The 14,329-nt window shown below is 44.7% G+C and overlaps 1 protein-coding gene across 1 annotated transcript in view; it reads left to right on the top strand.

Annotated features, from left to right (window-relative positions):
• Positions 1–2,016, top strand: part of LOC111145885 (BCL2 associated athanogene 1) — a 29,475-nt gene extending 27,459 nt beyond the window's left edge. Inside the window, exon 8 of the mRNA XM_022501181.1 lies at positions 1,420–2,016. The gene's annotated coding sequence lies outside the window, so the exon portion shown is untranslated. The remainder of the gene's footprint in view (positions 1–1,419) is intronic.
• The last annotated feature ends 12,313 nt before the right edge of the window (positions 2,017–14,329 follow it).

Here is a 14,329-nt window from a genome sequence, read left to right as displayed (position 1 = left end):
GCAGGGAGCCCAATGCGGGGCTCTATCCCAGGACCCTGGGATCATGACCTGAGCCTCCTGGGATCATGATCTGAGCTAAAGGCAGACGCTTAATGACTGAGCCACCCAGGCGACCCCCGCACCCCCCCGCCAACTCCTTTAACAGGAGATTTCATCTACTTGTTTGGGATCTGATTCCAAGGAGGACTCAGTGATGGCAACAGACTGATGTCATTCCTCTTTGGGGGCACCAGCCCCACCATTCAACCTTATTAAGCACCTATTTTTGGGCATGAGTCATTGTGCTAGGTCCTGGGACCACAGAGATGATGGATAAATGGATCCCTAGGGTCAAGAAGCTTGCAGTTCACAAGTAGTAGAGGTAGAATGGACACATGGACACTAAGCATTTATAAATTTATAAAGATGTTTATAAAATGCTGTGGTCAGGGCAGTGATGGAAATGGTGGTAGATATATCCCATGGACCCCTCACTCAGTATGTCCAAAAGTCAATTTGCCATGTCCTCTCCACCCAGAGATAACCCATGTCCCCATGTCTCCATCTGGGTGGATAGCACCGCTATCATCCAGGTGCCCTGGGCAGACCTGGGAATTCTCCTGAACTCACCCTTACTACTACTACTACTACTACTACTACTACTGCTACTACTACTACTTCTTCTTCTTCTCTTCCTTCTCCCTCCTCCTCCTCCTCCTCCTCCTTTTTTTTTTTTTTTTAAAAGATTTGATTTATTTGACAGAGAGAGAGTACAAGCAGGGGGAGGGGCAGAGGGAGAGGGAGAAGCAGCCTCTCCACTGAGCAGGGAGCCCAATGTAGGGCCCCATCCCAGGACCCTGGGATCATGACCCAAGCTGAAGGCAGAGACCCAACCCACTGAGCCACCCAGTTGCCCTCACCTTACTTCTTCATTGTTACTGATTTCACCTCTTCCCCCTCTCTCATATATGTCACCTCCTCTGCATTTCCTCTAACTCATCCTCCATACTTCTTCCAGAGAAATCTTTCTGAGATGCAAAAATGACCACATAATGCACTGCTTAATACTATTCAATTATGTTCAGTTCATTCAATTAATATTATTCAATCTCTATTGACTCAAGGATGAAAACCAAATTCACTGGCATGGCATACACGTTCTTCCATGACCAGACCTTTGCTGGCCTCTCTACATCTCTGGACACTTAACCCTGACTCCATCGCACAGAACCACCCAGAAGGCTCTTACTCCTCCAGGCCTTTGTTCATGTGGCGCCTCTACCTGGATGCCCCCCAACGACCTACCCCGGGCTCTCTTCCTGGGAGCTCAGCCCTCCCTGGTTTGGGCCTCTCATCTGTACAGACATCTATCCCAGCAGCACGTATAATGTCCCAAGGTCCTTCCTTGCTTATGTGACTATGTCCTATATTTCCTTACAGATAGGAATGGGAGGACGTCTGGTTCACCCCATGTCCCCAGTGCTCTTTGCAGGGCCTGGCACCTGTGTGTGGACTATAGGAATACATCCAAGACTGGAGGCAACTTCAGGACAGCAAGGAGCCCAGTTCCAGATTCTGTCAGCTGCGCTCGCGGACTTCTGAGAGCTCCGAGGACCAGGCTGGGCTGCATTTGATCCAGTGGGTCCAGCCACTGACCACTCTATGCCATATCCATATGCGGACAGAGGTGGCACTCTATTCCAAGGACCACATTTTTCTAGTTCTTGGCCCACCTCTCAGGGCCCCCAAGAACTCAGCTTCTCTTCTAAGACCTAGATGTGGTGCTTCAGTCCAAAAGCTGTCCCAAGCCCATCTGCAGGACTCAAAAGTAGTGACCCAGTACCTGCTTTCTCTTTCGGTGTGTGGGATCCTGGCTTGATTATCATCAACCAGGAAGAATATTTAGGTCAGTCCTTACTCTAGAAGTGGCCTGGGGTCACAAGAGACCTGGTGTTCTCTGGTTATGTGCCATCCAAGGAGTTCCATTCACACAAGCATAGCTCAGAACTCCAGTTTTCTGAGCTTACATACAAAAGACAAAGGGTCATGAGACCCTCTTTTTCCCATTTCAGAGCTCTGATGGTCTTTAGAAAAAAGACTATTTTGCTAAGCGAAATAAGCCAGTCAGAGAAAGGCAAATACCATATGATTTCACTCATATGTAGAATTTGAGAAACAAAACAGATAACCATAGAGGAAGGGAAAAAAAATAAAATAAGAGGAAAACAGAGAGAGAGGCAAATCATAAGAGACTCTCAACTACAGGCATCAAACTGAGGGTTGCTGGAGGGATGGTGTGGGGGGTAACTGGATGATGGGCATTAAGGAGGGTACTTGAGGGAATGAGCACTGGGCATTATATGCAACTGAGGAATCACTAAATTCTACCCCTGAAACTAATAATACACTCTATGTCAACTAAATTGAATTTAAATTTTTTCAAAAAATTTTATTTATTTATTTGAGAGAGAGAGAGAGAGAGAGCACAAGTGGGGGGGTGGCAGGAAGAGGGAGAGGGAGAAGCAAACTCCATGCTGAGCAGGGAGCCCTACATGAGGCTTGATACCAGGACCCTGGGATCATGACCTGAGCTGAAGGCAGACGCTTAACTAACTGAGCCAACCAGGCGCCCCACTAAATTGAATTTAAATTAAAAAAAAAAATTTTCCCCCCAAAGACTATAGGGGGCACCTGAGTTGCACAGTTATTTAAATGTCCAACTCCTGGTCTCGGCTTAGGTCATAATCTTGGGTCCTGGGATTGAGCCCTGCGTTGGGCTCTGCAACTCAGCGTGGAGGCTGCTTGAGATTCTCTCTCTCCTTCTCCCTCTCCCCACCCACTACTTGTGCTCTCTCTCTCTCTCAAATAAAAAAATAAATCTTTAAAAAAAAAAAGACTGTAGGTTCTTATGGCCAAGTGCAGTATCACATCCCTCCAAACCACTGTTAATTTGATAGGATCCATGACTTGCAAGCAACAGAAACAGATTCTTGCCAACTTAAGCAGAAAATAGGAATTTTCCAGAAGAGGATGTAGTTTTTTTTTTTAAGATTTTATTTATTTATTTGACACAGAAAGAGAGATCACGAGTAGGCAGAGAGGCAGGCCAAGGTGGGAGGGGGAAGCAGGTTCCCTGCTAAACAGAGAGCCCGATGTGGGGCTTAATCCCAGGACCCTGAGATCATGACCCAAGCCAAAGGCAGAGGCTTAACCCACTGAGCCACCCAGATACCCCCAGAAGAGGATGTAGTTAACCTATGTTGGACTCACTCAGGAGCAGACCGTGATATACTAAATTTCAAGTCGTTTTCCAGAAGGCAATACTGGGAAGCACTGGCGGAGGAGTCAGGATCAATAAGGTGGGGAAAGAAGAGAACCAATAGTGTGCATCACTGAGATTATCACTGTGGGAAACCAGGCCTCAGTCCTACCAGGGATGGATGGGACACTGTGTGAAATCCCTCTCAGTTATCCCCACTGAGGGGCGAGGGAGCTGGGGTGTATAGCCACCCATCAGTCACTGACTGAGAACGCTAGGGCAAGGTCCTTAACTCCCTGGCACTAAGGGGCTGCCTCTCTCATCCAGAGAAAGCCAGCAGCCAATGGATTGCAAGGGTTGTGGATGGAAATGGGGGTAGGCACAGGAATGGTGAACGCCAAGGAGACGTGGGGGGGGCACTGTATAATTCCATGTACACAAGGTTCCACAACAGGCAAACCTTATTTATAGTGACAGAAACAGATCAGTGGTTGCTTTTAGGGTAAGGTGTAAGAAAGGGCAGAGGGAACTTTCTGGAGGGATGGAAATGTTCTCTATCTGTTTAGAGTGATAATGACACTGATGTACACAATTGCCAAAATTAAGGAGTTAAACATTTAATGTCTGTGCATTTCATAGCAAATAAATTACGTCTTTTTAAAAACGTAATTGAAACAGACCCGTAAGTACAGAGAACAAAAATGATGGTTACCAGAGGAAAGAGGGGTGAGGGGATGGACAATATGGGTGAAGTAGAGTGGGAGATACAGGCTTTCGGTCATGGAATGAGTAAGTCGTATGGACAAAAGATGTACCATAGAGGATCACCTTGATGGTTCAGTAGGTAGAGCATGTGATTCTTGGGGTTATGAGTGTGAGCCTCACTTTGGGTGTAGAGTTTACTTAAAAAAAAAAACTTTTAAAAAAGGTATGGCATAGGGAATGTAGTTAATAATTTGATAGGGTTGTATGGCGACAGATGGTAGCTACACTTGTGAGCATAGTATGATGTACAGAGTTGCTCAATCACTATGTTGCACACCTGAATATAATGTAAGACTGTGTCAACTATACTTCAATAAAACTTTTTTTAAAAGACTCTATTTATTGACAGAGAGAGCGAGAGAGCACAAGCAGGAGGAGCGGGAAGCAGTCTCCCCGCTGAGCAGGGAGCTCGATGCCAAGCTCGATCCCGGCTTGATCCCAGGACCCTGGGATCACGACCTGAGCCAAAGGCAGACGCTTAACCGACTGAGCCAACTATACATCAATAAAAATTTTAAAAAATAAAGCTATGTTGTGATATCACCACACACTGGCCAAGATGGCTAAAACAAAAAAGACAGGCAATATCAAGTATTGCCAAAGATTTGGAGCAAGCGGAATCCTTAAAAAAAAACAAAAACAAAAACCCCAACCAAAAAACCAATCTGAATTATGCCTCAATTTTGAATTGCTCCCACCAGGTGGCAGTGGTGCCCTATTCCTAAGAGTTCACCTGTAAAGCTTGTGTAATGAGTAAGATCTGAGAATCATTTTATTTGTGAGTGTTCTTGAAAGCATGAGACATTGTTTTGTGGGCATGTATTTTTAATTTCAATCAAGAGTATCCTGCTGGAGGTCTCTTTCTCTTCCTTACTCTCAGTTCCCACCCCACCCCCCATTCAGCACTGTGTTTTTTTTTTATTTTTTAAAGATTTTATTTATTTATCTGACAGAGAGGGAGAGAGCCAAAGAGCACAAGCAGAGTGAATGGCACAGGGGGAGGGAGTAGCAGGCTCTCCAATGAGCAGGGAGCCTGATGTGAGGTTCAATCCCAGGACACTGGGATCATGACCTGAGCTGAAGGCAGATGCTTACTGACTGAACCACCCAGGTGCCCCAGGACTGTGTTTTAAAGATCTGTCTACACTGTGTGTATATCTGGTTTATCGGTCCTTACTGTGATTGAATATTCCAGTGACAGATGCCTCACTGCATCCAGCCCTCCAATCACCACAAACAATTTTGTGTTAAAGTATCCTCTTATATGTCTCTTCACGCACTTGTGCAAGAATTTTTCTAATTGCATGGCCAGGAGTGGGATTCTCCTCATCTCAACTCATAATATTTATTCATTTGTATCTCTTTATCTCCTTCTACTTAGTAAATTCCCCTGAATTTTTTGTGTTGAAACAGGGTAATCTAAGTAACAGCCTAAACTTTTAAAGGGAAACATTTGCTGTGAGTTGTTTTATTTCTATAGTTCCTTGCAAAACATAACCTCTTGTTTGTGATGTAATTTCACCTTACAAAATAGTGTTGTTGCCTCAGATTTGGACCATCGTATTGATGATCATGGATTTTCTTCTACCAAATAAACTTTCCCCAATTCTTTGCTGTAAAACAGCTAAATTTAAGCAACATCCTAAATTTTAAATAAAAGGTGATATTTCAGAAACGGTTTCTGAAATATTTAAAGCGCGGTTTCTCATTGGGGGCACTGTGACATTTTGGCCTTCTGATTCTTTGTTAAAGGAGCTGTCCTGTGCATTAGAGGATGTTTGGCACATCCCTGGTCACTACTCACAAGATGCCAAGAGCACTTCTCCCCAGTTGTGACAACCAAAAAACATCTCCAGACATTGTCAGATTCCAATGATGGGGACAAAGTTGCATTTAGTTGAGAACTACTATTTTAAGGTAAATGAACTCTGGGATTCACTTGGGGGACTTTTTCTAGAAGCTCCCTTTCTTTTTTTCCAGTTTATTTAAATCCTAATACCAGCTACAGACTTGCTGTATGTGATCCCTTTTAAAACCTCCCCCCTTGGGGTGCCTGGGTGGCTCAGTGGGTTAAAGCCTCTGCCTTTGGCTCAGGTCATGATCCCAGGGTCCTGGGATCGAGCCCCGCATCGGGCTCCCTGCTCAGCAGGGAGCCTGCTTCCTCCTCTCTCTCTCTCTCTGCCTGCCTCTCTGCCTGCTTGTGATCTCTGTCTGTCAAATAAATAAATAAAATCTTTAAAAAACAAAAACAAAACAAAACAAACAAACAAACAAAAACACCTCCCCCCTTGCTTCCTGGCTGCGTAAAGCTCTTCCTGGAGATTCTTACTGGAGCTCTTAGCCTTTTAGGGGACTGACCTCCAAGCAGTTTGCCAGGTTCTCTTTTCTCTAGGTTTCCTCACCTCCCTCTTAGCCACTCTGGTGCATCAGAGAAGGAAGAGGGAGTTCCCTCCCTGGGAATCCAGAAGAGGAGGGACAGTCCCACAGTGGCTGATAAGACCTTACAAGTTTGATGACTCAGTCTGCAAGGGGCACAGACACAGGAGTCTCTCTTTTTGGCTCTCATATCCTCTCTTCCCACGAGGCGCTATTCTCTCTAGCTGCCCCATGTAACTTGATTTTATCTACAATCCTTTATCTACAATCTAACACCCAGAGTGATGACTGTCCCCTATATTCCTCAGCACCTTAGACCTATAAGATGCTTCTGAGGAAACTTTTCTGTGGTCAAATAAATAATGGTAATGTTGCCTACTGGATGTCTCTCTTGGACACCGGCAATGAGCATCAGTTTATTAAAGGCTTTGAGAAGCTCTTCAAATGTCTATTTTTTTCTAAAGATTTTATTTTTAGGGGTGCCTGAGTGGCTCAGTCAGTTGAGCTTCTGACTCTTGATTTTGGCTCAGGTCATGACCTCAGGATCGTGAGCTCAAGCCCCACATGGGGCTTGTGCCCAGCATGGAGTCTGCTTGAAATTGCCTCTCTCTCTTTCTTTCTGCCCCGCCTCCTGCTCATTTGCTCTAAATAAATAAATGAATGACATATTTAAAAAGAATATTTTATTTTTAACTAATCCCTGCACCGAATGTGGGGCTCTAACTCACAACCCTGAGATTAAGAATTGCATGCTTTACTGACTGAGCCAGCCAGACACCCCCAGATGTCCATTTTTAGTTCAGTACTTCCCAGATGGACTATAGAACCTTCCCACCACACCTACCACATCTTTTAACCACCATCCCCCACCCCCAGCCACCGCATAACTGGTATCTCAAGGAGCACAGTTTGGGAAATGTTGTCCTAGCTATTAATGACCTCCATTTTTTATAAGATGCCTTCAAAAGCCATTAATGTGTTCCTTCATTTATTCAAGAAACAGTTGTGTACCCACCATGGTAGGTATTAGGGTTACAAAGATTACTTGTCTCAATGACCCCCAGTCTGGCAGGAGGACAGAGAAGTCAGGTCAGACTGTCGGTTAGAAGATATGTCAAGGACTGAGCCAGACGTTGGGGGAAACAACGGAACCCAGTGATGAATTCTGACACTGGAGTTCTAATAATCTTCACAGCCCCAAGCAATACCTTGCTGAGTCTAAAACACAAGACCGGATCCCTTACATCCTTGCAGTATCAGGAGCTTGTCAGAAAGAATCTTGGGCTCCAAACTTGGAGCTACCAAGCCAGACCTTGTGCTTTAACAAGATCCCCAGGTACTTGACTTGTACACCTTACTGTTTGAGAAGTGCTGCCTTAAAATGAGCACACTTTTGGATAAGAATGTCAACAGAACCAAGATGTATTTCTGAGTGGTACCCTGGCCAAAGGCTGACCTAGTGATTTCCAGGCCCAGCCAGACAGACTGACTAGGAAGGGAAGACTGGTACGGGCAACGAGTATCTTCTCTTCTCTCCTTGCCATCACCTAGCAATGACTGATTCACCAGGTGAAGTTGCAGGATATCATCAGGGAGCAAGAACAGATAATGAGGCCACACCTGTAGTCCTTCCTGCCTTGATGTCTGCCACAACTGGGTAGATGTAATGGCGAGGACCAGGAAGAAGGGAATAAGCAAGGGTTGGACGGGGAAGGGATATTTGCTGTTCTCTTCCCAGAGATACCAGCTCTGCTCTGGACCAGACAAAGGGCCAGCCACACAGCATTCAGGGTCCTGTATGGAGAACTTTTAACTTCTTCCTCTTGATCCCCAACACTGCTAGAAGAAGGAGGTACAATGAGGATTGATGGCAGCCTGACCCATCAGGAAGCAAAGGTGTTCAGGGCGAGGGCACCCAGCAGCTGAGCCAGTCCAGCTTTAGATTCTCTTCCCCTCGTAACAGGTCATGCCCTTGTCTGACCCGGCCCTGAGTGCTGCTGGCATGAGCTCTACTGGCCACAGGGAGAATGCAGGCAGGCTGGGCCTTGGCTAGAGGCCTTGTTGAGGACCTGGGGGAACACTCTTCCCATAGACTTGGCATTTGATGATGGAGGGTGACTGGCCTAGGTGGTTGGGCAACTATAGGGAGGGAAACTGAAAACCACAGCATCAACGACCACAACAAAGGGTGGTAGAACAGGCCATCCCCAAAACACACCACTTTGGGGTTTGATTATGTTGACTCATAGGCATTTGAAAAGCAGCAGATGTAGAGAGAGTCTTTCTCTAAATTCTTATCTGCCTAAACATGGATCTTCCAAAAGGAACTCATTTATCATAGATACCCTCCCCTGAGGTATCATCCACCAGGGAAAATTGTCTCATAACAGGAGAGGGGAGTAGAAGTCAATACTACACCCAGAAGACAGATTTTGCCTCAAACTATTATACCTCCCATCTATTCTGACAGCCCATCTTTCCTAAAAATTAGTTTCTCTCCTCTCAGAGACCTATATTCCTCCTTCCCTTTTCCTATTAAGATTGTATTTAATCTTGAATTCTAAACCACCTCAGGGACCTACTGGATATCTCCATATCTGGGTATCTCCCATGTACACATGAGGTATATATGTTAATAAACTCGGCTTTCCCCTTGTTATTCTGTTGTTTCTTACAGGGGTCTCAGCTTAAGAACTGAGTAAGGGTAGAGAGAACATTATTTTTTTCTCCTCTATAACAGCAAAACAAAACAAAATATCGATATACCTGCACAGCCCTTCAGCATACTTCCTGCCCTACTCCAGAAGGCCTCATGTTTGATTCATCCCACAGCGGGGGGCACTGTCTGGACTCTTCAGAGGGTTAGCACAGAGCAGCCAATGCTTGGATCCACTAGGATGAAGACTTCCTGCTATTCTACCTAGATACTCAAGGATACGCAGGAATCTGGTAGACAGAGATGGGATTTCTAGAAGAAGGAAAGGCCCACTTGAGGGCCCAAAGCCAGGACCACATTCACCTGGGTGGGAAAAGGGACATTAACTTACACGTCTCTATCCAGTCCTGAGTAAGCTGGCCTTACCATGTTTTCCGAGCTCCACGGACACTACTCGTAGCCTGTGCATGTCCCTGGGGGTAGAGTCCCATGTTTGTTCCTTAAGGATAGGGCTAGTTCTGGTTCAACTTATTTCCTGGCAGTCCACTAGAGGTGGCCCAACCTAACCCTGACCCGAAGACTAAGAACTTCTCATATCTCCACAGCAAGTGCTCAGGACAATTGGATCCATTGTAGCAACCCCATTCCTACAGGTAGGCCTCATCAGAACGGTCCCTGCCTTACTGCCTCCTACTCTTTTCTGAAGAAAGAGTTAACTCAGAGAGTTGTTTGCTGAGGTTCCTGACACTAATCAGGCCAAGGCGTATCTGGAAGCAAATTCCTTGGCTGGGACTTGCCAGGGTCAGTCTGATTTGTTTCTAATAGTGTGAGTAGAGCATGATGTATGCGTTCTCTTAAAAAAAACGAATAAAATTCTGGCTACAAAAGTATTTCATGCTCATTGCAGAAAAATTATAAAATAAAGAGAAATGTAAAGGAAAAAAGAAATACTAGCCCTAATTCCACTACCTAAAGGCAACCTCTTTACATTTTGGTCAATTCTTTACAAGTTTTTTATTTTTATGTATATATATTTTATGTATATATGTACATATTTAACACAGTTGAGATCAAAATGACTCTAAGTTTCATGCCTGACTTTTTCATTTGGCAATACTTTATAGGCTCTTACTTATCAAAATTTGCTGTAATCAGCATTAATATTTCATCTTAACCATCAATTATTTAGTTAACCATGTCCCTGTAGTGGTGACAGTTTCATATCACATTTCAATTGGGAATGTGCAGAAAAGCTGTGATTTCTATGTTCTTTACCTGATGTAGCCTCCTGTACAACTTCCCGCCCACTTAGCAGGGAAAATTAACCATGAGTCTAACTAAAGAATATTGTATGAAATAACCTTTTTTTTTTTTGAGAGAGAGAAATAAAGGGATGAGGGGCAGAGAGAGAGAGAGAGAGAGAGAACCTTAAGCAGTCTCACAACCCTGAGCCGAAATCAAGAGTTGGATGCTTAGCCTACTGAACTACCCAGGTGCCCCTAAGAACCAATTTAAATAGCCTGCCTTTAAGGTTTTTATCTTAAAACACGATCCTATTTTGCAGGGCAGAAACCTCAGTCTTCCTCTTTGCAAGCCTTCTGTAATAAATTCTAACTCCTGGTCTCCCCTCCTTCTCATGGGTGCTGAATCCCCCAAGGCTCAGCAGAAAACAGATGGTTTACTCAATGTGTCACTGAAGGATTTAATGGAGGGACTATTTACAAAGATTCCAGCAAGGCTCAGGTAACAGATAAGAAATGACGAAGCACTCAGGACTAGAGATGTAGGAGGGCATTACCACCCCTAGTCCTGAAGCAGAAACAGTGAAAGTTTTACCCGCGGGAGAGAGACTGTCCAACAGGAATTTTGGTGGAGGAGCGCAGCTATTGGCTCCCCATGTTCCGGCTGAAAGAGAGCCAGGGGAGTGATCACTCTGACATCTCTCCACCTTCCCTCAGATCTCTTCCCAGTCCCTTCCATTAGCTGAACTGAACTGGAAGGCAGAGGAATAAATATTCCACAAGGTCAGCCTCCCAGCACACAGAGCAGGTAGGAAGCGATGGACAGTGGATTTGAAAGGATAGATGGAGGGGTGCTGGGGCGGCTCAGCAGGTTAAGGCCTCTGCCTTCGGCTTGGGTCATAGGATTGAGCCCTGCATTGGGTTCTCTGCTCAGCAGGGAGCCTGCTCCCCTCCTCTCTCTCTCTGCCTGCCTCTCTGCCTACGTGTGATCTCTGTCTGGCAAATAAATAAATAAAATAATTTTTTAAAAACATTATTTATTTATTTATTTGACAGAGAAAGATTATACGTAGGCAGAGAGACAGGCAGAGAGAGAGAGAGAAGAGGAAGCAGGCTCCCCACCAAGCAGAGAGCCTGATGCGGGACTCAATCCCAGGACCCTGAGATCATGACCTGAGCCGAAGGCAGAGGCTTAACCCACTGAGCCACCCAGGCGCCCCTAAATAAAATCTAAAAAAAGAAAAAAAAAAAAGAAAGAAAGGACAGATGGAGATAACCACCCCAGTGATTTGTGCAGAAGAGGGAAAAGATGAAAGAAACATGCACATTAGTAATTTTCAAAATGTATCTATTATTGGACTTTTAAGTCTCATTTTCACTTTTATAAATAATGTTTCAAAAGGGGATATCTCTCGAAATGTTCTAATGAAATTAATATATCATGAGAGGAGGTGCAATGTCCTTCAGAGTCAGATTGTCTTAGTTAAATCTCTTTGAATGGAGACAGAGTGTCCAGGGCAGGGCTTCCCACCCCCACTCCCAGAGCTGTGATCTAGACCTTGTCAGAGGGGGTGTGACTGTGGTTCATTGGACAGTAGAGACATCACAATTGTGCTGCACTGGCAGAATGTGCTTGGGATGTATTCACTGGTATCATTGCTCTACAAAAGGGAGTAAAGGAGAGTGCCAGGGAAATCTGGGGGCCTTTGGACGATGCTGGCCACCATGCACTGCAGGAGCTGATGCTGAAGACACCATCTGACCTGCAGGAACTTGATGCTAGAGAAGTCACTTGCATTGCAGGAGCTGGATACTGGACAAGCCGTCCCACGCTGTAGGAGTCAGGGCTTGCTGAGCAGAGCACACCTGAATCAGGAACCAAAATTCCTCTTACAATGTCTCTCCAGTGCCCTCTACTGACAAAGTTTTACATTTAAAAAAAAGAATTGAGATCCTCTACTATATTTTTGTAGAGTAGATGATGAAGGCTAAATTTGGAGCCAGAGGCAATGGATTAATAACTAGCACAATCCCAAGTCTGTATGCCCAGAGAAGGGATGATGATTGTAGAGCCAGTGCCATGCTGGATCGGTCAGTTACTTGTGCTGAGAATGGAGCTGCATTCATTAAAAAGAGAAGCAGCAAGGTGGAAAGGCAGGTGCAAGAAAGCAGACCGCTCACAGAGCAGCCCCTGCTCTCCCAGGAAGAGAAACTCACCATGGCTTGAAAAATAGTCCTCGGGGCGCCTGGGTGGCTCAGCGGGTTAAAGCCTCTGCCTTCGGCTCAGGTCATGATTCCAGGGTCCTGGGATCGAGCCCCACATCGGGCTCTCTGCTCAGCAGGGAGCCTGCTTCCCTTCCTCTCTTTGCCTGCCTCTCTGCCTGCCTGTGATCTCTGTCAAATAAATAAATAAAATCTTTTTAAAAAAAAAAGAAAAAAGAAAAATAGTCCTCAAGAATTCCCATTTCCTTTTATTCAAACATGCACCAAGAAATCCTCTGATTTTTCTTATAATCTACCCCAGTATCAGCTAAGGGACAGATCTTGGGCAGTGGATACATGTATTTTGCTGTTTGGAAAGGGATGTCATCCACTGTGATCTAATAGATTGGCCTTTGATGGTTATATAAGCCTTGGGTGGTATTAGTGAAAATCTGTTACCAAGACTCTGCTCTTAGCTGGTGCACTAAGAAAAGTCAGGTTCTGATCCTGAGAAGCTGAGAACCAGGTTTTGGACTTGGGGGACCCAATCAGGTGCTCTCCTAAAGGACCTGTAGCCCACACCCCAGACAATTATTGCTGCCAGCACATCCCCCAAGGAAGAACTCTGCCGAACACATAATTGGGCATGTATAAATAGTATTCTATAAATGTCTGACCAACAACCATTCTGTAGTTGCTGGACTTACAGGTATTTTTCAGTCTTTCACTATTACATATAACATAAAGATGAATATCTTTGTGACCAGTGTTCTTTTTGCTGTTCTTTTGTTTGTTTCTGTATTTCAAATGATTCCTTTAGGATTGATGATCAGAATTGGAAATAAATTGGTGTCAAATCACAGCTTCCTTTGGTGTGTGTGTGTGTGTGTGTGTGTGTGTGTGTGTGTGTGGAGGGGAAGCATGAACGTTTTATTAGGTTTGAAGACCTATTGCCCAATGATTTCAGAAATGTACCAATTACAGTTCCACTTGAGACAATTTCAGGACATCCTGATTCACACAGAGTATTGCATTCTAATGTGTGTGTGTGTGTGTGAATGCACATGCCCATATACATATGAAATCTTGCTTTCTTTACGTTTCTTTAGTTAATACTGTTAGATATTCATGCTCACAAGAGATGGTCAATCCTCTTGCCTTCTCCTGAGAGTCATCTGTTCAGATCCTTCACAATTGAGACGAATTTTATTTCAATCTCTGGGGAGTTTCATGTCCCAGATTCTTCATACTGTCCTCTTTTAGATGGAAGGGAGCTCTTCTCCCACCTCTAACTCTTTTGGAAATTCCTTTCTGAATTCAAGTGTCTTTGCTGTAGGAGAGCTGGGCTTGGGTGGCCATGAGCTTTGATGAGAATGGATGCAAGTATATGGAAGTTTGAACGCTGCAAAGCAGGTCGAGTTTCATCCCTGGGTAGAGAGTCCTCAGAGGGAAGGAACTGGTCTGTATATAGCTTTCTCTTCACTCTCCATTTTTAAATTCCACAGAGGGATCCTGGGTGTTTTTCTTCTCCTTAGTTGACTCAAATTGAGTCTTTAAATAAAACATACTTCTTGTAGGAGCCTAAGACACATATTTAGAGGAAATGTGTCACTGAAAGTGCTATTTTGAAGTCATGTGGTAAATTACCAGAGCAGGAATCTCCTCACCCCCTCTGAGCTCTGTGCCTTCTTTGGCTCTGGGGGTTAGAGAAAAACTTTCTTTTCTTCCCTCTCCCATTTACTTTGCCTTCTAAAACTGACACAGAGAACATGGCTTGCCCTGAGAAACTTGCAGGTGGTGAGCAGATGGCAGGTATGAGGCAGTTGTGTGTTTTGAAGTAAGTGTGGGATG

Source organism: Enhydra lutris, unplaced genomic scaffold (assembly GCF_002288905.1).
Source record: "Enhydra lutris kenyoni isolate GAN:26980312 unplaced genomic scaffold, ASM228890v2 scaffoldscaffold13, whole genome shotgun sequence".
NCBI classification, from domain to species: domain Eukaryota; kingdom Metazoa; phylum Chordata; class Mammalia; order Carnivora; family Mustelidae; genus Enhydra; species Enhydra lutris.
This window is presented reverse-complemented; position numbering and strand designations above follow the sequence as displayed.